This window comes from Neomonachus schauinslandi, chromosome 10, assembly GCF_002201575.2.
Source record: "Neomonachus schauinslandi chromosome 10, ASM220157v2, whole genome shotgun sequence".
In the NCBI taxonomy this organism is placed as follows: Eukaryota; Metazoa; Chordata; class Mammalia; order Carnivora; family Phocidae; genus Neomonachus; species Neomonachus schauinslandi.
The window spans coordinates 46,028,371-46,052,803 of record NC_058412.1 but is presented as its reverse complement, the minus strand read 5'-3'; the positions used below and the strand labels follow the sequence as shown (position 1 = coordinate 46,052,803).

Genomic DNA, 24,433 nt, shown 5'->3' with positions numbered 1-24,433 from the left:
ATTTAACAGGGAATGAGTAAACCCAAAGTGAAAAGATTGATGTATGTTTTTTAGTTTTGTATAAGTAGGTTATATACTTTGTCTATTTCCATATAGGTGGCACCCAAAGGAATATGCCCCCTTTTCAATTCTGTATTACTATAATTTTATTAATACTATCTTAATGTATATATAGTAAAAACAATTTCTGTATAATTCTGAAGAAATCATAAATTCTATAGGACACCAGCTAGCAGGTAAGAGATTAAAAAAAAAACAACCCTGAAATCTTTCCACAAAGAAAAAAGCTTAAACAAATAGATTTCAAATTCTAGTTCTCTCCAACATTCCCACTGAAATGATCAAAGGCTTAGATCATGTGTGGCAGGATAATATTTATATGTTGTCTGTGGATATACCCTTCTTCCATATCCAGAAAGTAGCTGGGCTTTGTTTTTTTTTTTTTGCCACAGATTTTGGATGACCAGAAAAAAGTTAAAAGTGCTTCTTCTAAAAAAAAAAAAAAAAAAGCGCTGCTTCTCCTTTTGTGCAATTTTAAGCTTAGCAAAGAGGATTCCTAGGATTTTGAGGGAAATGGAGGGGAAAGGAGAATTTAGAAAGAAGCAACTAGAGGGGAAGGACTGAAATTGAGAAGGGGGCTGACTAATCTATGTCCTTGGGAAACTGTAGTACCCCAGGGAGAAGGCAACACCTCAAGGGAACACAATATCAAACTCATGTCTAGAGCTTGCTGTGTGCAAGGCATTGTTTGGAGAACTTCACCTCCATTTATTCATTTAATCCTTAATAAGATATTCTGAGATCACATACTAGAATTTACATTTTACAGATGAAAAAACTGAGGCAAAGAGAAGTTATATAATACACAATGCTGCACAACTACTTGTAGAGACAGTATTTGACTTGTAACTGTTTGGCTCTACTGTCTGCATTCATCCCCTGGACTCTTTCACTGCTAACGGCTGTATGGATACATGGTATCTTGTTGGCAGAGCCCTCACTTAAAGTGCCAGGAAGAGCTTGTCTCTCTGAAGGTGATATTTGGGTACATGGTAATTGTCAGAATATAAGAATTTCTGAGATTAAATTTTCCACCAGCCTGGAAGAATGGGGACTTAGGGGCATAATTAAGTTAATTTAAAACAAAATTTTTAAAAATGTCAATAGTCCCACACACTTTGTGACAGATAATAATATGCAAGAAACTTTGAGGCTTTTAGGCAAGATATACTACAGAAACAAGTAGACAAGATGATAAGCCAACGACCCACCATTCACCAATTCAAGACAACTATTGCCCTCAAGTATGTGAAGCAGATTCCAATAGATATGCACTCTTATTTTAGAATCTCTGGGATCAGGGATGAGAAGTCGCTGGAAAAGATGGGAGGTATAAATCTTGATTCAACTATGGCCTTGGGGAAGGTCACCCTAGAGGGTCTCTGAACTGGAAAAGAAAATTAGAGTGAATATAAACATTTTGCTTCCTTTTGGGTATAACTGATTAAAACCAAAACAAACCCAATCTCTGAGATGATTCTGAAATTTCAATGAAGCACAAGTGCAGTGAGTTAGCAAGAAAAAAATATATACATATATACATATACATATACACACAATAAACACACACACACACATATTGATGGCAGAGTTTTCTTCTGCATCAGAGAGCTATAAGATGATTGAATCAACACAATTTGGGGAAGAGGGACACACACACATACACACACATTTATTTATCCTTCAATCTATAATACATAAGTTGTGGCACCAAAAGTACATCACCAGAAATACAAGAATTTCAAAATGCAATGTAACCTAAAAAAACCAAAACAACAGCAACCAAAAACCCAAACTATTAAAGATGTAATCCAGATGACTTAGAAATTAATCACTTAAAACCTTGGTAGCAAAATTAAAAGGAATAAGAAAAGACTTCTCTTTCCTAAAAAATAAAGAAGTAATCCTCTACTCTTTCCACTAATTACATTAAAAAAAAAAAATACTGGAGAGAAGAAGGCAGACTGGCAGGGGACCTTGGCATCCAGGAAATAACAGTGCTGAGTCTGTGGGTTTTCTTTTATCTTTATATACTGCAGACTTGGTGTTACAAAAGCCAGTAACTTGTAAATGTCAATGGGCACAGACAATAAAAGCCCTAACAAAAGTTTGCTCCTGTTTGGTTTTAAAAGGATCATAAAAGGGACAGTCTAGCACGATTTAAAACAAAAAAAACAAACAAACAAAAGCTTTTAGAAAACAGCTACTTTACTCTAACCAAACAGCACAGAAAAAATTGTGGCCCCACCTCTACTCACACCAGCAAATGCCTAGGATGTAACCTAGACTTCCACTCTCCACTAGTTATAAAAATTTGCCCTTCTTCTCTCCAGGCATCCTCATGAAAGTGACATTGTCTTTAAACCCTGCATGGCAATCCCTAATGCACCACCATGATGCCCAGGGAAGACAGGGTGACCCAGAAGTCCAAATACTTCCTTGAGATCATCCAACTTTATTAATTAATTATTTATTTACATTTTTTTTTTTGAGATTAAGAGCACAGGGAGAGTGACAGGGAGAAGCAGACTCCCCACTGAGCAGGGAGCCCGATGCAGGGCTCAATCCCAGAACCCTGAGATCATGACCTAAGCCAAAGGTAGATGCTCAACGAACTGAGCCACCAAGATGCTCCGAGATCATCCAACTTTTAGATGAATAGCCAAAATGCTTCACTGTGGGAGCAGGCAACATGGATTCCAAGCAGATGCAGCAGATCCACATGTCCATGGGAAGGGTGTGGTACTGATGGGCAAGAACACCACGATACACAAGGTCATCTGAAGGCATCTGGAGAACAACCCTGCTCTGCAGAAACTATCGCCTCACATTAGGGGGAATGTGGGCTTTATGTTCACCAAGGAGGACCTCACTGAGATCAGGGACATACTGCTGGCCAATAAGGTGTCAGATGCTACCTGTGCTGGTGGAATAGCCCCACGTAGTCTCTGTGTCAGCCCAGAACACTGGTCTGGGGCCCGAGAAGACCTTGTTCTTCCAGGATTTAGGCATCACCACTAGAATCTCCAGGGGAACCACTGAAATCCTGAGTGATGTGCAGATGTTTAACACTGGAGACAAAGTGGGAGCCAGCAAAGCCATACTGCTAACCATGCTGAACATCTCCCCCTTCTCCTTTGGGATGACCATCCAGTAGGTGTTTGACAATGGTAGCATCTACAACCCTGAAGTGCTTACATCACAAAGGAAACTCTGCATTCTCGCTTCATGGAAAGTGTCCGCAGTGTTGCCAGCGTACGTCTGCAGATAGGTTACCTGACCATTGCATCAGTGACCCATTCTACCATCAAAAGATACAAGCAGGTCCTGGCTCTGTCTGTGGTGACTGACTACACCTTCCCACTTGCTGAAAAGGTCAAGACCGTCTTGGCTGATCCATCTGCATTTGTGGCTACCGCCCCTGTGGCCACCACCACCACTGCTGCACCTGCTGCTGCTGCAGCCCCAGCCAAGGCTGAAGCAAAGGAAGAGTCACAGGAGTCAGGCAAGGAGAGGGGATTTGGTCTCTTTCACTAATCACCGAAAAGCAACCGATTCAGCCAACTTTATTTGTGAAACAAGGAAATAAAGGCTTACTTCTCTTAAAAAAAAAAATTGCCTAACCCTCCTGTCAATTACGATGGATCAGATAAGTCTGAGTGGTGAGCCAGGACTTTTATCCTTGCAGAATGAGTGGCAACTAGGCTGTCTTTCTTTTTCTCCTTTGACATAGGTGGAGACCATGTGGGAATCTGGTACTTCTATCTCCACCTGAAGGCAACAGGGTACCCCTCCTTATTCTTTTTTTTTTAATTTTATTTATTTATTCATAAGAGACAGAGAGAGAGAGAGAAGCAGAGGGAGAAGCAGGCTCCCTGCTGAGCAGGGAGCCCAATGCGGGACTCGATCCCAGGACCCCGGGATCATGACCTGAGCCGAAGGCAGACGCTTAACCATCTGAGCCACCCAGGTGCCCCAGGGTACCCCTCCTTATTCTTGACTGAGGTGGTGTCAGTAGATAGTCAGGACTTTATCACTACTCAGTAGTAAAGAGAAGTTACCTCCTCTACAGTCAAAGGAGGCTGAGTAGGGAATTGGGACTTTCACTGTACCTGGCAGTACCGAGTGGTACTCTCCCTTCCCCTGCCAGACTAGTGTCAAAGAAGGCTAGCCAAACCAAGACTTAAATGAGATCCAAAATTTCATACATAGTCCCCCAAATATCTAGGACTTAACTCAAAGATCTCTTGACATGCAAAGAGCCAGGAAGATCTCAACTTAAATGAGAAAAGGTAATCAACAGATACCAACACTTAAGTGATACAAATGTTAGAAATATCTGACAAGAATTTTAAATCATTCATCATAAAAATGCCTCTATGAGCAATTATGAACATATGTGATGTATTTTTTAAAACAGAAATCCTTAGCAAAGAAATAGAAAATATAAATAAGAACCCTGGAGGGAGAACAGTAGAAATTATACAATTTGAACAGAAAGAATATAATTTGGAAAATAATGCAAAAATAGAGATTCAGGAATCTGTGGGACTATTACAAAATATCTAACATACATGTTATCAGAGTTCCAGGAGAAGGAGAAAAGGGCAGAGTTGGGAAAAGTATTCAAAGAAATAGAAATTGAAAACTTCCCCAAATTAGACATACATTAAACTGAGCAAATCCCAAGCAAGATAGACCCAAAGAAATTCATGCCCAGACATAATAGTAAACTTTTGAAAATTAAAGGAAAATAAAAATTTTGAAAGCAAACAGAAACAACACCTTACCTATAGGGGAAAATTTTCTAATGATAGTGAATTCCTGATAAGAATTCATGGAGGCCAAAAGGAAGTAGCATTTTTTTTTTTTTTTGTCAGAGAGAGAGAGAGAGAGAGAACAAGCAGAGGGAGCATCAGGCAGAGAGAGAAGCAGGATCCCCGCTGAGCAAGGAGCCCAGTGAGCCCAATGCAGGACTAGATCTCAAGGCCCTGGGATCGTGACCTGAGACAAAGGCAGACGCTTAACCAACCGAGCCACCCAGGCACCCCAGAAGTAGTATGTTTTAAAGTGCTGAAATAAAAGAACTTCATTCCAGAATATACACCCAAGAATAATAGACTTCAGAAATAGAGAGGAATTCAAGACAGTCTCAGATGATGGAAAATAAAATAAAATAAACAAAACAGAAACAAAAATGAATGAGAATTGTTGCCAGAAGATTTACCCTAAAATAATGACTTAAGGAAGTTATCTAAACAGAAAAGAAATGATAAAGGAACAAATTTTGAAACATCAAAAAGGAAGAAAAAAACAACAGAAAGCAAAATTATGGGCAAATACAATAGACTTCCCTTCTCCTATTAAGTTTTCTAAATTATACCTGATGTTTGAAGCAAAAATTATAAAACTGTCTACTTTAGCTCTCAGTGAATTTTTGAAGCAAAAATTATAAAACTGTCTACTTTAGCTCTCAGGAAATATTTAAGATAATTATAATTGAGGTAAGGTAGAATAATGTAAGGGTAGAAAAATTTTGCATACTTTACTCCAACTAGTCATATGTTGACACCAGTAGACTGTTATAAGTTATGTAGCCACAATATAAAACCTAAAGCAAATAATTAAAAATTCTAAACAAAAAGATACACTTACAGACATCACAGATAAATTAAAATGGAGTTCTAAACAATGTTCAAGTAACCTACAGGAAAAGAAGAAAAAGAAAACACAGAACTGAAAAACAAATAGAACAATCGGAAAACAAAAAATAAAATGACAGTCATAAGCTCTTACCACATCAGTAATTGCATTATATGTAATCTAATTACAACAATTAAAAAATTAAGATCACAAGAGTATATTTAAAATTATGATGCAACTGTATGCTATTTACAAGAACCTCACTTAAAATACAGGTTTCCCTCACTATCTATAAGTAGAGTACTCTTACGAAACCTTACATAAGCCACAACATGGCATAAAGTGAAGAAGCAATTATCATTAATTTATATGGAAAATTTTTCTAGCATTCCCAGATCCCAAAAATAACCTCTCTTAGGCTTTTCTGATTCCTGAGGACACATCTTGCTAATGGATGCACAAAATAAATCAAGAGAAAAAACAGATGCTCATAGACATAGTTCAAAGCTAGGGAGGCTTAATGCTGAGATGCTGAGCATCGTTCCTGGGGAAGGAACTTGGTGAAGCACCTCTTGCTGCTACTGGTTGGCGCTACCTCTATAACGGCTCACTGCAAAAGAAACAGTGAACGCTCTTTTTGCCTTTTTTCATTAAAGTGAAAATCCTCTTAGGATTTCTTTAGGTTAATGGAAACAGGTACTAATGTAGATCTTTCATAAAAGTGAAGTGGCATAACACAAACTTTCAAAAAGTGGGGAATACCTGTATGACATATGGAGGTTGAAAGTCTAAGTATTTATAAAGAATATGCAAATAACCAAAGGAAAACAGGAGTGGCCGTATTAATATATCAGACAAAGTAGACTTCCCAGCAAGGAATATTACCAGGAACAGAGTGGGTCATTACATAGTGAGAAGGGCCAATCCACCAATAAGACAACAATACTAAATGTGTATACACCAAACAGAAAGCTGCAAAATATGTGAAATGAAACTGGTAGACTGAAAGAATAGGCAAATCCACAATTATATTTAACCTTCCCACACCCATCTCTCAAGCAGTGATAGACAACTAGATATAAAATTAGCAAAAATATGAAAGAAGTCAACATTGTTATTAACCAAGAGGATTTAATACACATTTATAGGATATACCACCTAATAACCATAGATTACACATTATGCCCACAGAACATTTACAAAAATAGACCATATCTTAACCGTAAAACAAACTCAAAATATTAAAAAGAATTTAAATCATATACAGTGTATTCTCTGACCACAATAGCATCAGAGTAGAAAATCAATGTTAGAGCAGTAACAGGGCAACCTCCAAATGCTTGGAAATTAAACACTCTATTTCTTTTTTTTTTAAAGATTATTTATTTATTTATTTATTTGACAGAGAGATAGACAGAAGAGTACAAGCAGAGGGAGTGGCAGAGGGAGAGGGAGAAGCAGGCTCTGCACCGAGCAGGGAACCCGATGCGGGACTCGATCCCAGGACCCTGAGATCATGACCCAAGCCGAAGGCAGACGAAACACTCTATTTCTAAGTGATCCAGAAATCAAAGACGAAATATTAAAGAAAGTAGAAAAAGAATAAATTTAACAGAATGAAATTAACATATCAATATAAGTGGGATGCAGCTAAAGTAGTGATAAAGGGAAATGCATATCACTAGATGCCTGTTAGCAAAAAAGAAAAATCTCAAATCAATAATCTAAGCTTTCACATCAAGAAACTAGACAAAGAAGAACACAAATAAACCCAAAGCATGCAGAAGAAGGAAAGAATAACTAAAGAAACAAAACTAGCAGAAATTAATGAAGTGAGGAAACAGAAATAATGAAGAAAAACTGTATAAAAAATGTCTGGTTTTTGGAAAAGATCAGTAAAACTGACAAATCTCTGGTGTAACAGATTAGAAAAAAAGAGAGAAGACATCAACGTCATGAATGAAATAGGAGATACCTCTATAGCCTCTACTGGTATCAAAGGGATAATAAGGGAACAATACAAATAACTCTACACAAATTAATTTGACAACATAGATGAAATGGACCAATTCTTGAAAGCACAAATTAGCACTACTCAGCCAACATGAAATAGATAATGTAAACAGCTCTGTAACTCTTAAGAAATTAAATTGTTTATTTAATGAAATTCTGAAAAAGAAATCTCCAGGCTCAAATAGTTTCATTAGAAAAGTATACTAAACATTTTTAAAAGAACTAAAAAAAAAAATCAAGAACTAATTTTAAGCAAGCTCATATAAAAAAAATAGAAGAGGAAAGACTTTCCAACTCATTTGATACAGCTAATAATTACCCTAATACAAATCCAGATGAAAAAAATGGTAGAGAGAAAGAGAGAGAGAGAGAAAAGGAAGGAAGAAGGAAGGGAAGAAGGAAGGAAGGAAGGAAAGAAAGAAGGAAGGAAGAAGTAAAGGAGTGAGGGAGGGAAGAAACAACAGATCAATATTCCTCATATATATAGATAAAAAAATTCTGAACAAAACATTAGCAAATAGAATTCAGAAAAACATAAGAAACTAGTACATCATAACTAAATGAGTTTATTCTAGGGATGCAAGACTAGAACAATATTCCAAATCCAAGAAATATAACCTTCTATATTAAGAGAGTAAGAAAGAAAAATTACATGAAAAATTACATGATCCTACCAATTGATTCAGAAAAAGCATTTGGCAAATTTCAACACCCATTCATGGTAATAATTCTTAGAAAACTAGGATAGAGTGACTTCTCTAACTTGCTTTAAAAAAAAAAAAAGAAAACTACAAATAATCTACAGCTAGTGGTAAAAGACTGAATGCTTTTTCTCTAAGTTTAGGAATAAGACAAGTTTATCCAGTCTCACCACTACTATTGAACATGGAATTGGAAGTTGTAGCCAAAAGGATACAGTTAAGTAAAGGAAATAAAGGCACTCATATTGGAAAATAAGAAATAATTTCTATTTGCAGATGACCTGATTGTTTATGCAGAAAATTCCAAAAATCTACAAAACAGTTCTATAATTTATATGTGAGTTCAGAAATGTCACATAGTGCAACATAAACATTAAAAAAAAAGTCAACTGCATTTTTATATACTAGCAATGAACACATCAAAATCAAAATTAAAAATACCAGTTCGAAACCTTCAAAAAAAGGGTAATACCTACATATACATCTAATAAAATATGTACAACACTGATACATTGTAAATTATAAAATGCTGATGAAATCAAAGAAGATATAAATACATGGAAACATATAACATGGTCATGAATTAGAAGACTCAACATAGGAAAGACATCAATTTTCTGTAAATTGTCATACATATACAACACAATTCCTATCAAATCTTAGCAAGATATTTTGTAGGTATATAGAAGATTATTCTAAAGCTTATATGGAAAGGCAAAAGAAGTAACATTTCTGAAAAATATAATATAGTGGTAGGAATTACCAGTCCATGTGATTTGAAGACTTACTATAAGCTACAGTATCTGGACTATGGTATTGGCAAAGGCATAGACACACAGATCAAAAGAATAGGATAGAGAATACAGAAACACACAAAAGTACAGCCAACTGATTTTTTGACAAAGGTAAAAAGCAATTCAGTGGAGGAAGAATAACCTTTTCAACAAATTGTGCTGACACAATATGATACCCAGAGGCAGAAAAATGAATCTCGACCTAAACCTCACAAATTACACAAAACTTAATTCAAAACAGATGAAAGATTTAAATGAAAATGTAAAACTATAATACCTCTTGAAAACTTAGGAGAAAATCTTTTGGACTTCAGACTTGGTGAAGAGTTTTTAAACATGACACCAAAAAAAGTCCATAAAAGAAAGAAAGAAAAAAAAGATGAATTTCTTTCCCTGAAGAAGATACATGGGTGGCATATAAGCATGTAAGAAGATGTTTCATATCAATAGCCATTAGGGAAATGCTAATTAAGACCACAATGAGACATCACTACGCACCTATTGGAAGAACTAAAATTAAAAACAGTGACACCACCAAATGCTGGTGAAACTATAAAGAAATTCAATCCCAGGTGCCTGGGTGGCTCAGTCAGTTAAGAGCCCAACTCTTGATTTCTGCTTAGGTTGTGATCTCAGGGTCTTGAGACTGAGCCTCCTTGCCTTGTGGGCGGGGGGTGGGCAGTCCGTACTCAGCAGGGAATCTGTTTGGGATTCTCTCTTTCCCTCTCCCTCTGCCCCTCCCCTGCTCCTGCTCTCTCTCTCTAATATAAATAAAAACTTTTTTTTTTAACCTAATGATTTTCTTTTTCTTTATTATTATTATGTTATGTTAATCACCATACATTACATCATTAGTTTTTGATGTAGTGTCCCATGATTCATTGTTTGCGTATAACACCCAGTGCTCCATGCAGTACGTGCCCTCTTTAATACCCGTCATCAGGCTAACCCATCCCCCACCCCCTCCCCTCTAGAACCCTCAGTTTGTTTCTCAGAGTCCATAGTCTCTCATGGTTCGTCTCCCCCTCCAATCTCCTCCCCTTCTTTCTTCCCTTCCTGCTATCTTCTTCTTCTTCTTCTTTTTTTTTTTTTAACATATAATGTATTATTTGTTTCAGAGGTACAGGTCTGTGATTCAACAGTCTTACACAATTCACAGCGCTCACCATAGCACATACCCTCCCCAACATCTATCACCCAGCCACCCCATCCCTCCCACCCCCGACCACTCCAGCAGCCCTCAGTTTGTTTCCTGAGATTAAAAATTCCTCATATCGGTGAGATATGATGCATGTCTTTCTCTGATTGACTTATTTCGCTCAGCATAATACCCTCCAGTTCCATCCATGTCATGGCAAATAGCAAGATTTCATTCCTTTCGGTGGCTGCATAATATTCCATTTTATATATATATCACATCTTCTTTATCCATTCATCTGTTGATGGACATCTTGGCTCTTTCCATAGTTTGGCTATTGTGGATATTGCTGCTATAAATATCGGGGTGCATGTACCCCTTCGGATCCCTACATTTGTATCTTTGGGGTAAATACCCAGTAGTGCAATTGCTGGATCGTATGGTAGCTCTATTTTCAACTTTTTGAGGAACCTCCATACTGCTTTCCAGAGTGGCTTTTTAAACAACAACAACAACAACTCGATTCCTCATACACTGCTGGTAGAAATGTAAAATGGCTGAGTTGCTATGAAAAATAGGTAGGCAGTTTCTTAAAAACATAAACTACACATTACCATACAACAGATCAATTGCACTTCTGGGCATTTATCCCAGAAAAATAAAACTTATAACCACACAAAAACCTGTACACAATTTTTTATAGCAACTTTCTTTGTAACAGCCCCAAATTGAAAGCAACAAAAATGTTACTTAACATGTCTATGGAAAAACAAAATGTAGTATCTACATATCATGGAATACTATTAATCAATAAAAAGGAACAAACTATCAATATATGCAGCAACTTGGATCATTCTCAAGAGCACTTTCCTGAGTGGGGGAAAAAAAAAAAGCCAGTCTCTAAGGGTCACATACTATATAAACCCATTTATATAACATTCTCAGAACAAAGTTATAGAGAGGGAGAACTGACTAATGGTTGCCAGAGTTTAATGAACAGAGTAATAAGGGGTCAGGGATGTTGGTATGGCCATAAAGGGGTAGCAAAATGGAAATCTTGACAGTAATAAAGTAGTTCTGTATGTTGTGTATTGAGGTAGTAGTTTTATGAACACACACTTGTGATAAAATGTCATACAACTATACTCACATTTTATTGTGTTAACAGTTTCTTGGTTTGCTATTGTAATATAGCCATGTAAGATGTAATCTGTGGGAGAAACTGGGTGAATGGTGAGTAAAAACTCTCTGTGTGGTCTTTGCAACTTCCTGGGAATCCATAATTACTTCAAAATAAGAAGCTAGCAACAAAAAAAAGAGAAAAAAAATAACTAAATAAAAAAAGCACAGGGCACTGAGACAGTAAACCATAAACTTTTGGTATTACTATTAAATCATTGTTTATACTGTATTAAGGAATATTATCAAAAACTTAATATAAGGCAAGTGGATGGTTGCATGTACCACTATCCTCACTTTTTCATATATAAATTCCACAATTCAAATAAAAATCTCAGTGGGACTTTCACTGAAATACCAATCTCTGATAAGGTCTACCCAGAAAAATAATATGGGCAGTATTTGCAAGAAGATATGGGGCAGAAATTTAAAAAACAAAAAACAATAAAGATGTGGAACGTTAAGAAGTTGAAGAAGGAGCCCTGGAAGAGCAGGGAAGATGGATTTTACTAGACGACATCAAAATATGTAATAAGATGACTGTAACTAAATTTGTACATGATTGGACAGAAATTAGCACAGAGATATTTGGCACTAATTAGAAAGTCTAAGAACAAACAAAAACTTAAAAATAATTTAGTATCCTCTAAAGTACTAATAGCAGTGACAGAATATGCCAAGAGTCAAGAATATGGTTTAGGAGTCAAGTAAGCTTAGATGTGAATCCTGGCTCTTACATTAACTGACTAGGTGACATTCATTCGATAGCAATTTCTTGAGGGCTACCTATGTTTCAGTGATTATGTACCACATTGATGAAGCAATAATAATCAAAATAGAATTATTCCATCTTGTAAGGGAAACCTAAGAAGGATATGGACAAATTATGCAGTGATACACTCTTCAACAGTAAGTTATGGGGAATATGGAGGTCAACAGATAAGAGACCAGGTCAGAATTAAAAAGTGAGAGCACCAGCGCGGAGTCTGCTTCAGATTCTCTGCCTCTCCCTCTGCCCCTCCTGCTCATGCTCTCTCTCCCCCTCAAATAAATAAGTAAATCTAAAAAAAAATATTTAAAAAGAAGTGAGAGCACCCTTTCTGAAGAAAGTGATTCCTGAAGTTATATATGAAGGATGAGCAAGAGAGGTCTAGGTGAAGACCCAGGAATGGAGAAAAGTGGATTGAGATTATAAACGTGATTCGATACAGATGGCACAACATTTGCAAGACCAAGAGGAAATAATTTATTCAAAGTTGCTATAATCAGCTTACTTTTCATCCTTTCCATGTATAACACCTATATGTTTGATGAACAAAGAGGTTCAATAGAACAGCCCACATTAAGAGCCTTGTAGGTCAAATAGACTCATAACTCTACAGTTAATTATTGTGAATGTAAAGTGAAACACAGAGATTGCAGAAGTAAAGAATATGCTCATCTGAAATTTCCTAAATAAGAGGCTGAAGAGATTGAAAACATGAACAAAGCACAAGTGTATATGAAAGTCCTCTCCAGGTTTCTTACATTACATTTTCCTTACTGTTTGACCTATAATTGAAAAGATTAAAACTGGGGCATCTGGTTGGCTCAGTAGGTAGAGCATGTGATTCTTGATCTTGGGGTCTTGAGTTCAAGCCCCACATTAGGTGTAGAGATAATTCAAGTACATAAATAAATAAATAAAAATAAAGATAAAGAGATTGGAACTTCCAAGAAATCATAAACGTATGTTTGTGTGTGTGTTTGGTTAGCTGAATGGTTGCTTTCAGTATAGAATGATGTGTAATCTGTATATCAGGGATCAGAATATATCCTATGAAAGTGAGTTTTAATGATTAGTTGTGATTCATAACATAACATTACACAAATGAGTAGCTGTATTTAGATATTAAATCACTTCTTGTCAAAATTTGCCAATATGTTTTTCTAATAGTCATGAACTACCACATCACGAAAGAGATTCTAATTTATCATCATTTCATTTTTGATGTTATTAAGAAAGGTAAACATAAACAGACTTGTACCAAGAAGCAAAAGCTAATTCAACTATACTCATAGGCACAGATGTAATAAGTGCATGTCAAAACATAGCATTTTCATAGGCAACTGGGCATTTACATTTCTGAGTGGGTTTTTAGAATTGTAATTAACCAATTTACAAGGCAAGAGGGCAATTTCCTTATGAAAATAAAGCCTCACCAAGCCTGATCAAAATGCAGTTGGGAACCTTATACTTATTGATGACACTGGAATTGGAGACAATCTTAAAGTAATGATTCCAGGAAATGAACCATAGAGTAACTTGTACTTTTCCCCATCACTAGGCAATAAATTAATAATTTCCTATATTCACATATAGTCATTTCATATTTCTTATTATTTCCAATGATAAGTCTTAGGCAGGCATAAATTGGAAGAAGCATAAATATTGTGTTTAGTCCATAGGAGATGCTGGAAAATTGAAATTTGTATTGGGTTTCACAGTTCCTCTAGAGAAGGGATTAAGAGTATCGTGAGTATCAAAGATCAAGTAGTGTTTATAAAAACAGTGTTCTCAAATCTTTGGGGAGTAGTAATAAAAAATAGATAAAAGTAACCCAAGGAATAGTTAAAAAATCAGGAAATACGAATCAATGGTAAATTTACTGCTCACCAAATATTCTATTTTTTCCCCTACATTTTCTAGTCTTGTAGCTGGCAATTATTATATGACAAATTCTAGTCAATGGGTGATGAGGAAAAGTAACATGTGTCATTTCTAGACGAAAGCAGTGGAATTCTGTGTGAAATTATCCAGGATATCTTTTCTTGTTCTGGTGAACCTGGAAATTTGTTTAAGTTCATATTGTTATATGAAGCTCCCATTAGACTTAGACCCTGAGTGAGCAGATCCCCTTGGAATCCCAAACTGGAAATGAAATGTAAGAATGAAATAAAACTGGATTACTATAAGCCACTTAAAAAAAGCCTAATCCACATGGTACCTGGGAACAGGAACCTAAGATGCAACATGGATAAGAGTCTATGCAGGATTCCCAAGAGCATTAGGACTCCTACTGATCTTTGGAGAAAGGGGGCTCTCTGGTCTATGGGTCTTGTTGACTAAAAACAAATAAAAATATAGCGTCCCTTGCATATACAATTTAAAAATAAACTTGATTTCCAAGTACCTTCAGATTTATTGAGAAGTTATAGTACTGTGCAGAGTTCTCATATACCCCTTGCCCAGTTTCCCCTATTGTTAACATCTTACATTAGTATGGTACATTTGTCTTAACTAATAAATCATCACTGATACATTATTATTCACTGAAGTTCATACTTTATTTGCATTTCTTTAGTTTTTACCTAATATCCTTTCACCTATTCCAGGATCCCATTTAGAATCCCATATCATTTATTTTTCTTGTCTCCTTAGACTCTAGAAACTGTGACAGTTCCTCGGACTTTCCTTGTTTTTGATGACCTTTGTAGTTTCAAGGAATACTGGTCATTCATTCTGTAGGCTAGATTTAAATTTGGGTTTGTCTGATAGTTTTCTCGTAGTTAAACTATGATTATGGGTTTTGGGCAGGAAAATCACATCATACTGAGAGTACATATGATTGAGATGACTCATCACTGAGGATGTTATCCTTAATGACCTAGCTGAGGTAGTGTTCTTAAGTTCCCTCCCACCCCAGAAAGTTACTCTTCACCCTAACTTTTCACACTGTACTCTAAAAATATGTACTCTTGCATACATATTTTTATATCTAGATAATTCGACCTGAATCCCATTCTCCACTTGTAAAATGTTCTAATATTTCTTGGTACCTTGTCCTAATGGTATCTATACAATGAAGACACTTCAGGTAATGAAGGTTCAAACTTGTGGAAAGATATGTTAAGCTCATGGTTCTTTAATATTTGTCTTTGGAGCTGCATCCAACATTTACACATCTACTCTCACAGTAACTCAGAATATTAGCATTTCAGAACTGTACATAAGAAAACGCAATAGTCAGCTCAAGCTGCCATAAAAATACCACAGACTGAGAGGCGTATACAATAGAAAATCATTTTCTCACAGTTCTGGAGGCTGGAAGTTTGAGATCAGGGTACAGTATGGTTGGTTTTTGGTGAAGACTCTTCCTGGCTTGCAGTTTACAGCATTCTCTATTGTATGTGGCCTCCATGGCCTTACTTGGGTTCATGAATGTGGAGGAGAGCAAGTGAGGTCTCTGGTGTCTCTTCTTTTAAGGACACTATCCTATCAGATCAGGGCCCCACCCTTATGACTGCATTTAACCTTCATTACTTCCTTAAAGGCCCATCTCCAAATACAACAGCACTGGGGATTAGGGTTTCAATATAATGAACTTTTAGGAGACACAAACATTCAGTCCATTACTGAAGGTAAAGAAATAAGAGAAAAGCCAAGTAATGAATAGAAGATGATATGTGAAATTGAATTTCTCTTCTACCCAATTCAAATAAAAGAAAAGCAAATTACTGGAAAAATATTTTTATTTATTTTATTCTATTGTTTTATTACTATTTGTTTTTGGAAAAGCAGTAATATTTACCTTTCAAATGTGCACTAGGTGTCAAGACATGATTGGATATAAATCTATTCAAACCAACCCTAAAATGAGGCCCCTTATATAAACACACAGCACAATTAGAATGAAACGGTCATCTCAATACTACTCTACTAATGAGAATTGCCTCTATGAAATGACTATATTCATTTAATTAAAAAGCCCATTATGGATCTCATTCAAAATGCTGTTCACTGAGCTCTTGAGAATAAATCTAATTTGTTTTAGTGGAGTGTTTAGAAGTGTCATTTTTATTTGTTTTCCAAGATGGTAAAACAACAGGGTCTTGGAAAATATAATGAGCCATTCACCAAAAGAAGTCACAGTGAATGGCTTTTATAAGTTGAGAAAGCCTTAAAATTAAAAGGGAGTCATGTCATCATAATACGCTAAGAAAAGGACAAAGGAGAGTTTCTGCTCAATACACGAGAGAAAAAAATGGAACAATGATATAAAATGCAAAGCTTTCTTCTACTTTCTACTTGTTCAGCATATTTATAAAGTTTTATTTTTGACTACTCTAATTATTGTACTTGAGAAGGAAAGAGTACAGTAGTATCTATTGTGTTAGTAGCATGTTCAAAGTAACGTGTTACATAGTTTTACATATAATTTCATTTGTTTAATACATTCGAAACCTTGAGAAAAAGATTTTCAAACCCAAGGAAGTGTATAAAGTCCTTAGTCTATAAAAAATGTAGGATCATTAATTGCTGAGAAAATATTAGATAATTAAATATATTGCACTAGAACAACTGCTTATTTTAGCAGAAAAAAATGAAGGTTTTTACCTAGTTATATTGCAAGGTAAATTTCAAGTGGAACAAATTTTAAATGTAAAAATGTTAAGTAGACATATGGAACAAAATAATATTTCCACTGATTTCTGGAAAACAAAGAAGACAAAAGAGTTGTAAATGATTTAGCAGAGTGGAGGAATTTACATTCCAAGGGTCTACAGAGAAGATTCTGATAGGAAAAGGGCCTATTTGTCTCACCAATCTCCTGAGACGGTCCAGCAGGAATGATAGTGGACAGTCAGAAACTGGTGCTAAAATCGCTTAAAAGGCCTAGTCCTTCTGACTGTAGGAAGCAGAGGGACAATTCTGCAGGTAGACAGAGCTGCGGAGGCTCTGGATGCAGAAGAGGTGAGACCCACTGGCGTGCAGGGAGGCAAGGCATCAGACTGAATCCGGGGCAAGTGCAAGCTGACATGGGCCAAACTCAGAGACCTCCCTCTTCTCCCCCAATCTACTCCCTGAAAATAGACCAAATACTGGAAGATGGCTGAATAAATTGTATTATCTACAGGAAACAAACAAAAATACTGAAATGCTGATATTTGGTAGGGGAAAAGGTCCCCCCCCCCAAAAAAAGTCATGCCTTGCTATCTTCCTGATCTCTGTCCAGTAAAGCCATAGGAATCAAATGTCCCCAGATAAATCTTCTAATAAGCTTTTTAGTGTTTCAACAATTATTGAAGAAATCTCCCAGAAAGTAGAAAATGAAGCAACTGAAATAAGTGAAAATATAGTAGAAAATTTTAAACACTGGTCTAGAAGATCCACTCTATAATGTAGAGAGACCATATCAGTTTGCACTGGTAGTTCTTGTTTAGAACTGTTTTTCCAGATTTATTGATAATGCCACTTTCAAGTTAAAAAATAGCCCGCTGTGGACTATGAATTATAAGATCATATTATTAGACAATAAGAATTTCCATAAAGAGAATTTACATTTGAAAATGATTAGACATCTCACAGCACTGTATTATTTTTTCCACCTACATTTCTATTATTCTTAGTTTCCTTTATCAGCTCATATTCTTTGCTATCTAGTTTTGTTTCCTTAAACTAGTTCTAAGCCTTTTTGTAATCTCATTCTATACTTAAATCTTTGATGACTTGATCCATATACAAAATTCCAAATTCCATCAATAGGTCAACAACTGTAAAATTTTTATTCTTGGCACCTACTTCTCATCTCAGCTCCAAGTCTGAATCCAAGTATATCCAAATGAGCATTTGGCATTTCCACTAAAACAAAGCAAAACAAAACCCCCCCCAAAACAAAAGAAAAACTCCCAAACAAAACAAAACAAAACCCTCAATTTCCTAAATCTGCATTATAATTCCCTTTTCATTACCTCCACTTTCAATCTGTCCTTCTTTTAAGAATCTTCTTCGTGGATAGTACCACACACTACAATCTAGGAAGCAGGAAATAGAATTCTTGGAGTCATTCTTAACTCTTCCCTCTCCAATACTCTTTTTTTTTTTTTTAAGGTTTTATTTACTTATTTGACGGAGAGAGACACAGCAAGAGAGGGAACACAAGCAGGGCGAGTGGGAGAGGGAGATGCAGGCTCCCTGTTGAGCAGGGAGCCCTATGCGGGGCTCGATCGGGATCATGAACTGAGCCGAAGGCAGACGCTTAACCACTGAGCCACCCAGGCTCCCCTTCTCCAATATTCTTACACTGAAATTATTACCAAGTCTTACTGACTTTTTTCCCTACTGATTACCCTTGTATCTCTCTAAATCTTTGCCCTGCCATTCCTATCACCCTGCCGCTGCTCTCCTCTGAACTCCTGGAATAATCTCCTAACAGGCTCTTCTTCCACCACACATTCTTCTTACTTCCCTCAACTTATTCTGCACACCATATACCCAGGATTTTTTTTTTTTTTTTTTTTAAAAACAAGTTTCATCCAATCAGTTCCTGGCGTAAAATCCACTAAAGTCATTCCAATTGCTCTTAACACTGTGAAAAAATCTTTTAAGGACTTAATCTGTCTTCTCTCTACATTTCTGTCTCCTCTATCACTTGTTCCATGGTTAACTATGGACTCACCATAATGACCTTTCTTCAATTCTCTAAGCCAGTGGATAGAACCAGTGGTTCTCAAAGTATGTTCTCCAGCCCAGCAAGAGCTGTGTCACCTGAAAACGCTGCAAATGCAATATGTGCAAATTTGTGGACCCTGACTCAGGCCTGCTGAAACATAAGCTTTAGGATGGGGCTCAGAAATGTATGTTTTAACAAGCCCTCCAGATGAGAACCACTGAACTTTTGTATACACTGATTCCTTCACTTGCAACTGTTTCTTTCTCTCCTCCCTTTTCTTACTTTCTACTTGTTTTCCATATTCGAGCTCAAATTTTATTTCCTCTGGGGCATTTTTCCTGATGCTGCATTTTTTCTATTGTCTACTTTAGATTTTCTTGTTATAAATTCTTCATGGCTTCCAGCATTTTTCACTCAAACCAACTATTACAAGGTGTGATTATATATATTTGTATCATTAGTTGATTAAATGTCCATCTCCCTAACTAAACTTTGCAGAACAGGACACCTCTGACCTGGTTAGATAGACCCATAATTTATTAAGAATGGTAGCACATAGGGGTGCCTGGGTGGCTCAGTCAGTTAAGCGTCCAACTCTTGATTCTGGCTCAGGTCATGATCTCAGGGTTGTGAGATCGAGCCCCGCGTCAGGCTCCGTGCTGGGTGTGGAGCCTGCTCGAGATTCTCTCTCTCCCTCTCCCTCTGCTCCTCCCCGACCTCTCTCAAAAAAAATAAATAAATAAATAAATAAAAGTTTAAAAAAAAGAATGGTAGCACGTAAAAAGAGGCTCAGTAAATATGACTAGGTTACTGGCAATATGTTGAACAGAGAGATAAAATGATAATGAAAAGACAAAGTAAAGGAAGGCAATTAGCACACTATATTGTTAATGACAAGCATTCACTGATTTAAGGAAGACAATAGATTATATGTCATTACGTGAAACTTACTGAATCAGAGTGTCTGCTAGACATTCTAAGCCGGTGCCATTAATAAATATAAATGAAACTCGAATATACCAATTGCTGATAATCACTAATGACTTTAATGAAAGGAAAAAAAAGTGCTTAGTTATACAGAGCATGATTATACAGAGCTCACTTGTAAACAAGGACTTTTGTCAAGTTCTTTTCTTTCCTAATTTCTTTTTCTTTCAGAGCACATAGAGCTTTGTTCAATCTGTGCTTGCCTTGCATATGTTTTATATGAAAAAATATTTACAGCATTCAACAAAAATCAAATAATAAAAGAGACTGACTAGTTGAATGTTTTATCTTTGGGAGCAGCACTTTATTAGAAAGAGCTTAGACTAAACTCCTGGAGACTTGGTTCCTCAAATTCTGAATTATGCTTCCTGGTTACTAAGCAACCTGGGTGCTTCATGGAGGACCATGCTTTCCACAATGATTCAGCTGTGTCTTTCCTACTTGTGAGTGCTGAGAGACACAGAAGTTAAGGTCATCTGGCCACAGTCACGCACTAAAGCAGAAAGATGATGACTTAAGATCTGAACTGTAGGAAATGTCTGGATTGACAGATAAGGCAGCACCATCTGCATCTCTCTGCCGAGGCTTGGGCAAAAGGAAACACCACTACCTTAATAAGTTATGTATTTGGGTCACGGGTTTTAAGAAAGAAAGGGACAGCTTAGAAAAGTGACCTCGAAAATTGAAAAGTTAGGGCTTAATTGGAAAAAAAATGGTAATAGGTCTTGTTCCCAGATTGCCAAGGAAGGTTGTGAAACTGCACCCGGTTGCCCTTCCTTTATGTCCACTAAAAGGAGATTATTTAGATGCAGGTCTCTCCATGACGACTGGTGTGAAAATAAGGTCACCCTTGCTTGGTTCTCCTCCAAATGCCCTTTTCTGTGAAGAAGGTAATTCTAATTTGTGTAGTAATAAACATATAATAGGAGACCCTGTGGAATTAAAATTTATTAGGATATTTTCTGAAAGAAATGTCTGCTCCTTTTCAGGAAGCTGACTCTCAAGGATCCTCATTTTACAGCCCATGTTGTTCTTCTTCCACATTGTTATTTGACCACTTACATTTCTGATACTATCCCCTTTTCTTAGTTCATGCCTCATTAGCTATCTAGAGTCTAGACCATGAAATAGCCTCCTAAAAGATCTTCCTGACTTCTGCTGACCCTCCTCTAATTCATTTGCCAGGCTACCACTCAGGCCGAAGTTTCTTTAGTATCAATCTGATTATGTTGTTTGTCCATCCTTCCATGCTTTGCTACCATTTATTATTTATTGCTTGATGGTCAAATGTTTTTGTACGGGATTAAAGGTGCTCTATGACCCAGTAACAGATTACTTTTTCATTCTTATCTCCCACCAAAACATGTCTCCACCATTGAGCTCTGTGTGTATTTACTCTACAAGCTCAGGTAATTAAAACATAAGATATTATTTAAATTTCTTTGACTACATCATGTCATTTAACATTTCCAAGCCATTGTACTTATCATAAAGGAGGGTGATTTGTCGGGGCGCCTGGGTGGCTCAGTCGGTTGAGCATCTGACTCTTGATTTAGGCTAAGGTCATGATATCAGGGTCATGGGATCGAGCCCGGTGTCGGGCTCTACACTCAGCACAGAGTCTGCTTGAGATTCTTCCTCTCCCTCTCCCTCTGCCCATCTCCACACATGCACACATGCTTTCTCTCTGTCTCTCAAATAAATAAATAAATAAATAAATAAATAAATAAATAAATAAATATCTTAAAAAAAAAAAGTTAGTTTGTCTTGAGTTCCCACTCACCTTCCCTTTCACCCTGTTAAGTCACCTTTTCCCTGCCCTGTATTGTGCCCATTTGCACGGGTCTTTGCTTCTCCTTCTCCACCCTAGCTGGAGAATCCTTGCCACCTGTGACTTTTATTGAGCTGTTTGTTAGTCGATGACTCAGGCATATTAGCACTTTCATAGGAGTGTCTTGAGAAATAAAAAGATTTTGATGTCCAAAAGAATGAATCATTAAAGAAGAATTTCAAGTGATCTGATGGACATGGTAATAGATATTTGTGAAGGTGTAGGATACAGAGAGAGGAGAAAGTGGGAACAGAAAGGAACAGCAATTTACCCATGTCTCAGCTGGTACAGTACTTCCATGAAATGAGGCCATTAAACAAGTGAATTGATCACCATTTCCAATTCCTTGATCATCAAAACAAAGTGAATCTTGTAAATATCAAGGTTTTCTTTGCAAGACACAGGTTTAGTCAGAGTTGTAGAAAGACATATTTTTATATAAGATTCTATGATTTGACAGCTTTAAAGTCATGCATTTTAAAGTACAAAGAGCTTTCATTGGCACTATTTTTTAGTGAATTCCGTCTTAATATTTTCATTCTATGTGGCATAACAAATTATAATGGGACCACTTTTAATCAACTTGTTTTTTTATCCTGTTAATTTTCATGTCTATTTGGGACATCCATTAAAGTCAATATCCTTAATTTAATGGAAGATTTCCTTTTGAAGTTGCTACTTTTTTTCTGCCTAAATTAACACTGAGGATATGTAATGGATGTGTTAAATAGATAATGCTATTAATGGGAAAACTGCATAAATTAAATACAAGCCTGATAATTTTCAGAGCATCTGTTTTATTTTCAACAGTTCAGATTCTCTTATGCAGTGAACAAGCACCCTGAAGAAAACAGACCTCTGCCCTGTATTGTCCATTACCCTATATTTATAATCACTATGGTAAAATTTTAGTCACTAAACCCTATTTTCATTTTGATATGAATTTAGCATAAGGAAGACGATAAGCTAATATTTAATCTCATCTGGACAACACCTTTACATACACACAAAAATAACCCAAAGGTTTGGGTAAACTTTAGGTGGGAGTCATTCTTTAAAAAATCCTGTAAGTTGAATAGTGAATTAAGAAATTTCAGGGAATTAGATTTAAGGTTTTTAAAATGTTTGAGGATAAAAAGCACAATGCTCTGTTCTAATCTTATACTTCCTCTTTAGAAACAAAATAACAAGACCAATACATAAAAGATGCAATAGAAATATTTGAAGTTTTCTTTTGCAGTTTTCTGTTTTGCTTTTCACATCCAAAGGCATTTAGAAATAGATCAACTTACGAGATTCTTAAACTGCTAATTATGTATTTATTATGTATTGCTTTTACAAAACACATGGCCGGTTAAGTATCCTAATGTTCTGTAACCAGCATTTTTTTTCCTTACTGGTAAATGCAAGATGTCTACTTCTTTCTTATTTCAGTAATAAGAAAATTCTTAGGAAATGATCCCACAAAATATTTTTTTCAGTCTCTCTTAAAAAATAGAGGCAAACAATGCTTGGGATTCATTAATTTGATTACTCTGGCAGCATTTATGTTCACTCTGGGGAAATAATATTAAATTTTATATTTCCATAGTCCTCGTACTCTTGTTCGCTTTTGCTTTCTCTTTCATATGTGAATACACACACACTATCCACACACACACACACACTCTCACGTGCACACATACACAGACACACACGATGTTAAGTTTTTTGGCAATAAAGCAGGAGATTTGTCTGTTACCCACACTATATATTAAGAGATCACAAAAAGGTTAATGAGCATCTAGATGAGATGGAACCCAAGGGTTTTAGTGTTCATTCAGTGATTTTAAATGTGGCTTTGGCTTTCTGCTGTATCTGTACCTATGGAAAAATATCTCAAACTGCAGAGGAGCACGGTGAAACCACAAGTGCAATAAAGGTCATGGTGTTTAATGGATGATAAATTTGTTCACCTAACCATATTTTTTTTATGGTTGGAATTTTTTTTTTTTTAAGAATCAACAAAAATGCTTCCAGTTTGGTGTTGGGGAATACTTTATATCTCCATGGCTTTTTTTTTTTTCTCTAGTGTATTCAAAGGCTAAAATTTAGGTATTTAATCAGTGGTTCCCAAGTGACATTAATAAACCTAAGTTACAATGTGTCAGAAGGCTTTGACCAAAAACAAAACAAAACAAAACAAAAAAACATGCCTATTATTGCTATTACGTTAAATGCATGATCTTAGGGATTTTTTTGGCTATATTACTATCATTAAAACAGCTTTTGGATTTTTAATATTATGACCCATTCACAACATCTACTATAGGCTTGGGTATCTAATTGTTCAAATGAATATAAAGGGAGCCACAGACAAGTTAACTAAAAATAACTATCATTAGGTCTCTCCTTCTTTCCTAAAACTCCAAAACCCAGATAGCTTGACAGAGTATATGGCTGAAAGCAAGTGAAGAATAATGAGGGTTTGGTGGCTCTCACATGCAAGGGTAGCAGTGCATGTGTCAGGCTCTGGGAGGGCCTCTAAAGGACACAAAGATGAGCATTAATATGCAAGAAGACTAGACTCCTAACAGTGATGGAAATCATATACTATCCAAAAATCATAATGTAAATCTTAAAAGCAAAAGAAAGGAGGAGGAGGAGGGGGAGGG

The 24,433-nt window shown here is 36.2% G+C and overlaps 1 protein-coding gene and 1 pseudogene across 1 annotated transcript in view; one reads left to right on the top strand and one right to left on the bottom strand.

The window, feature by feature from the left end:
• The window catches only part of LRRTM4 (leucine rich repeat transmembrane neuronal 4), a 707,152-nt gene that overhangs the window by 435,464 nt on the left and 247,255 nt on the right, over window positions 1-24,433 (bottom strand).
• On the top strand, window positions 2,457-3,597 carry LOC110588732 (annotated as a pseudogene).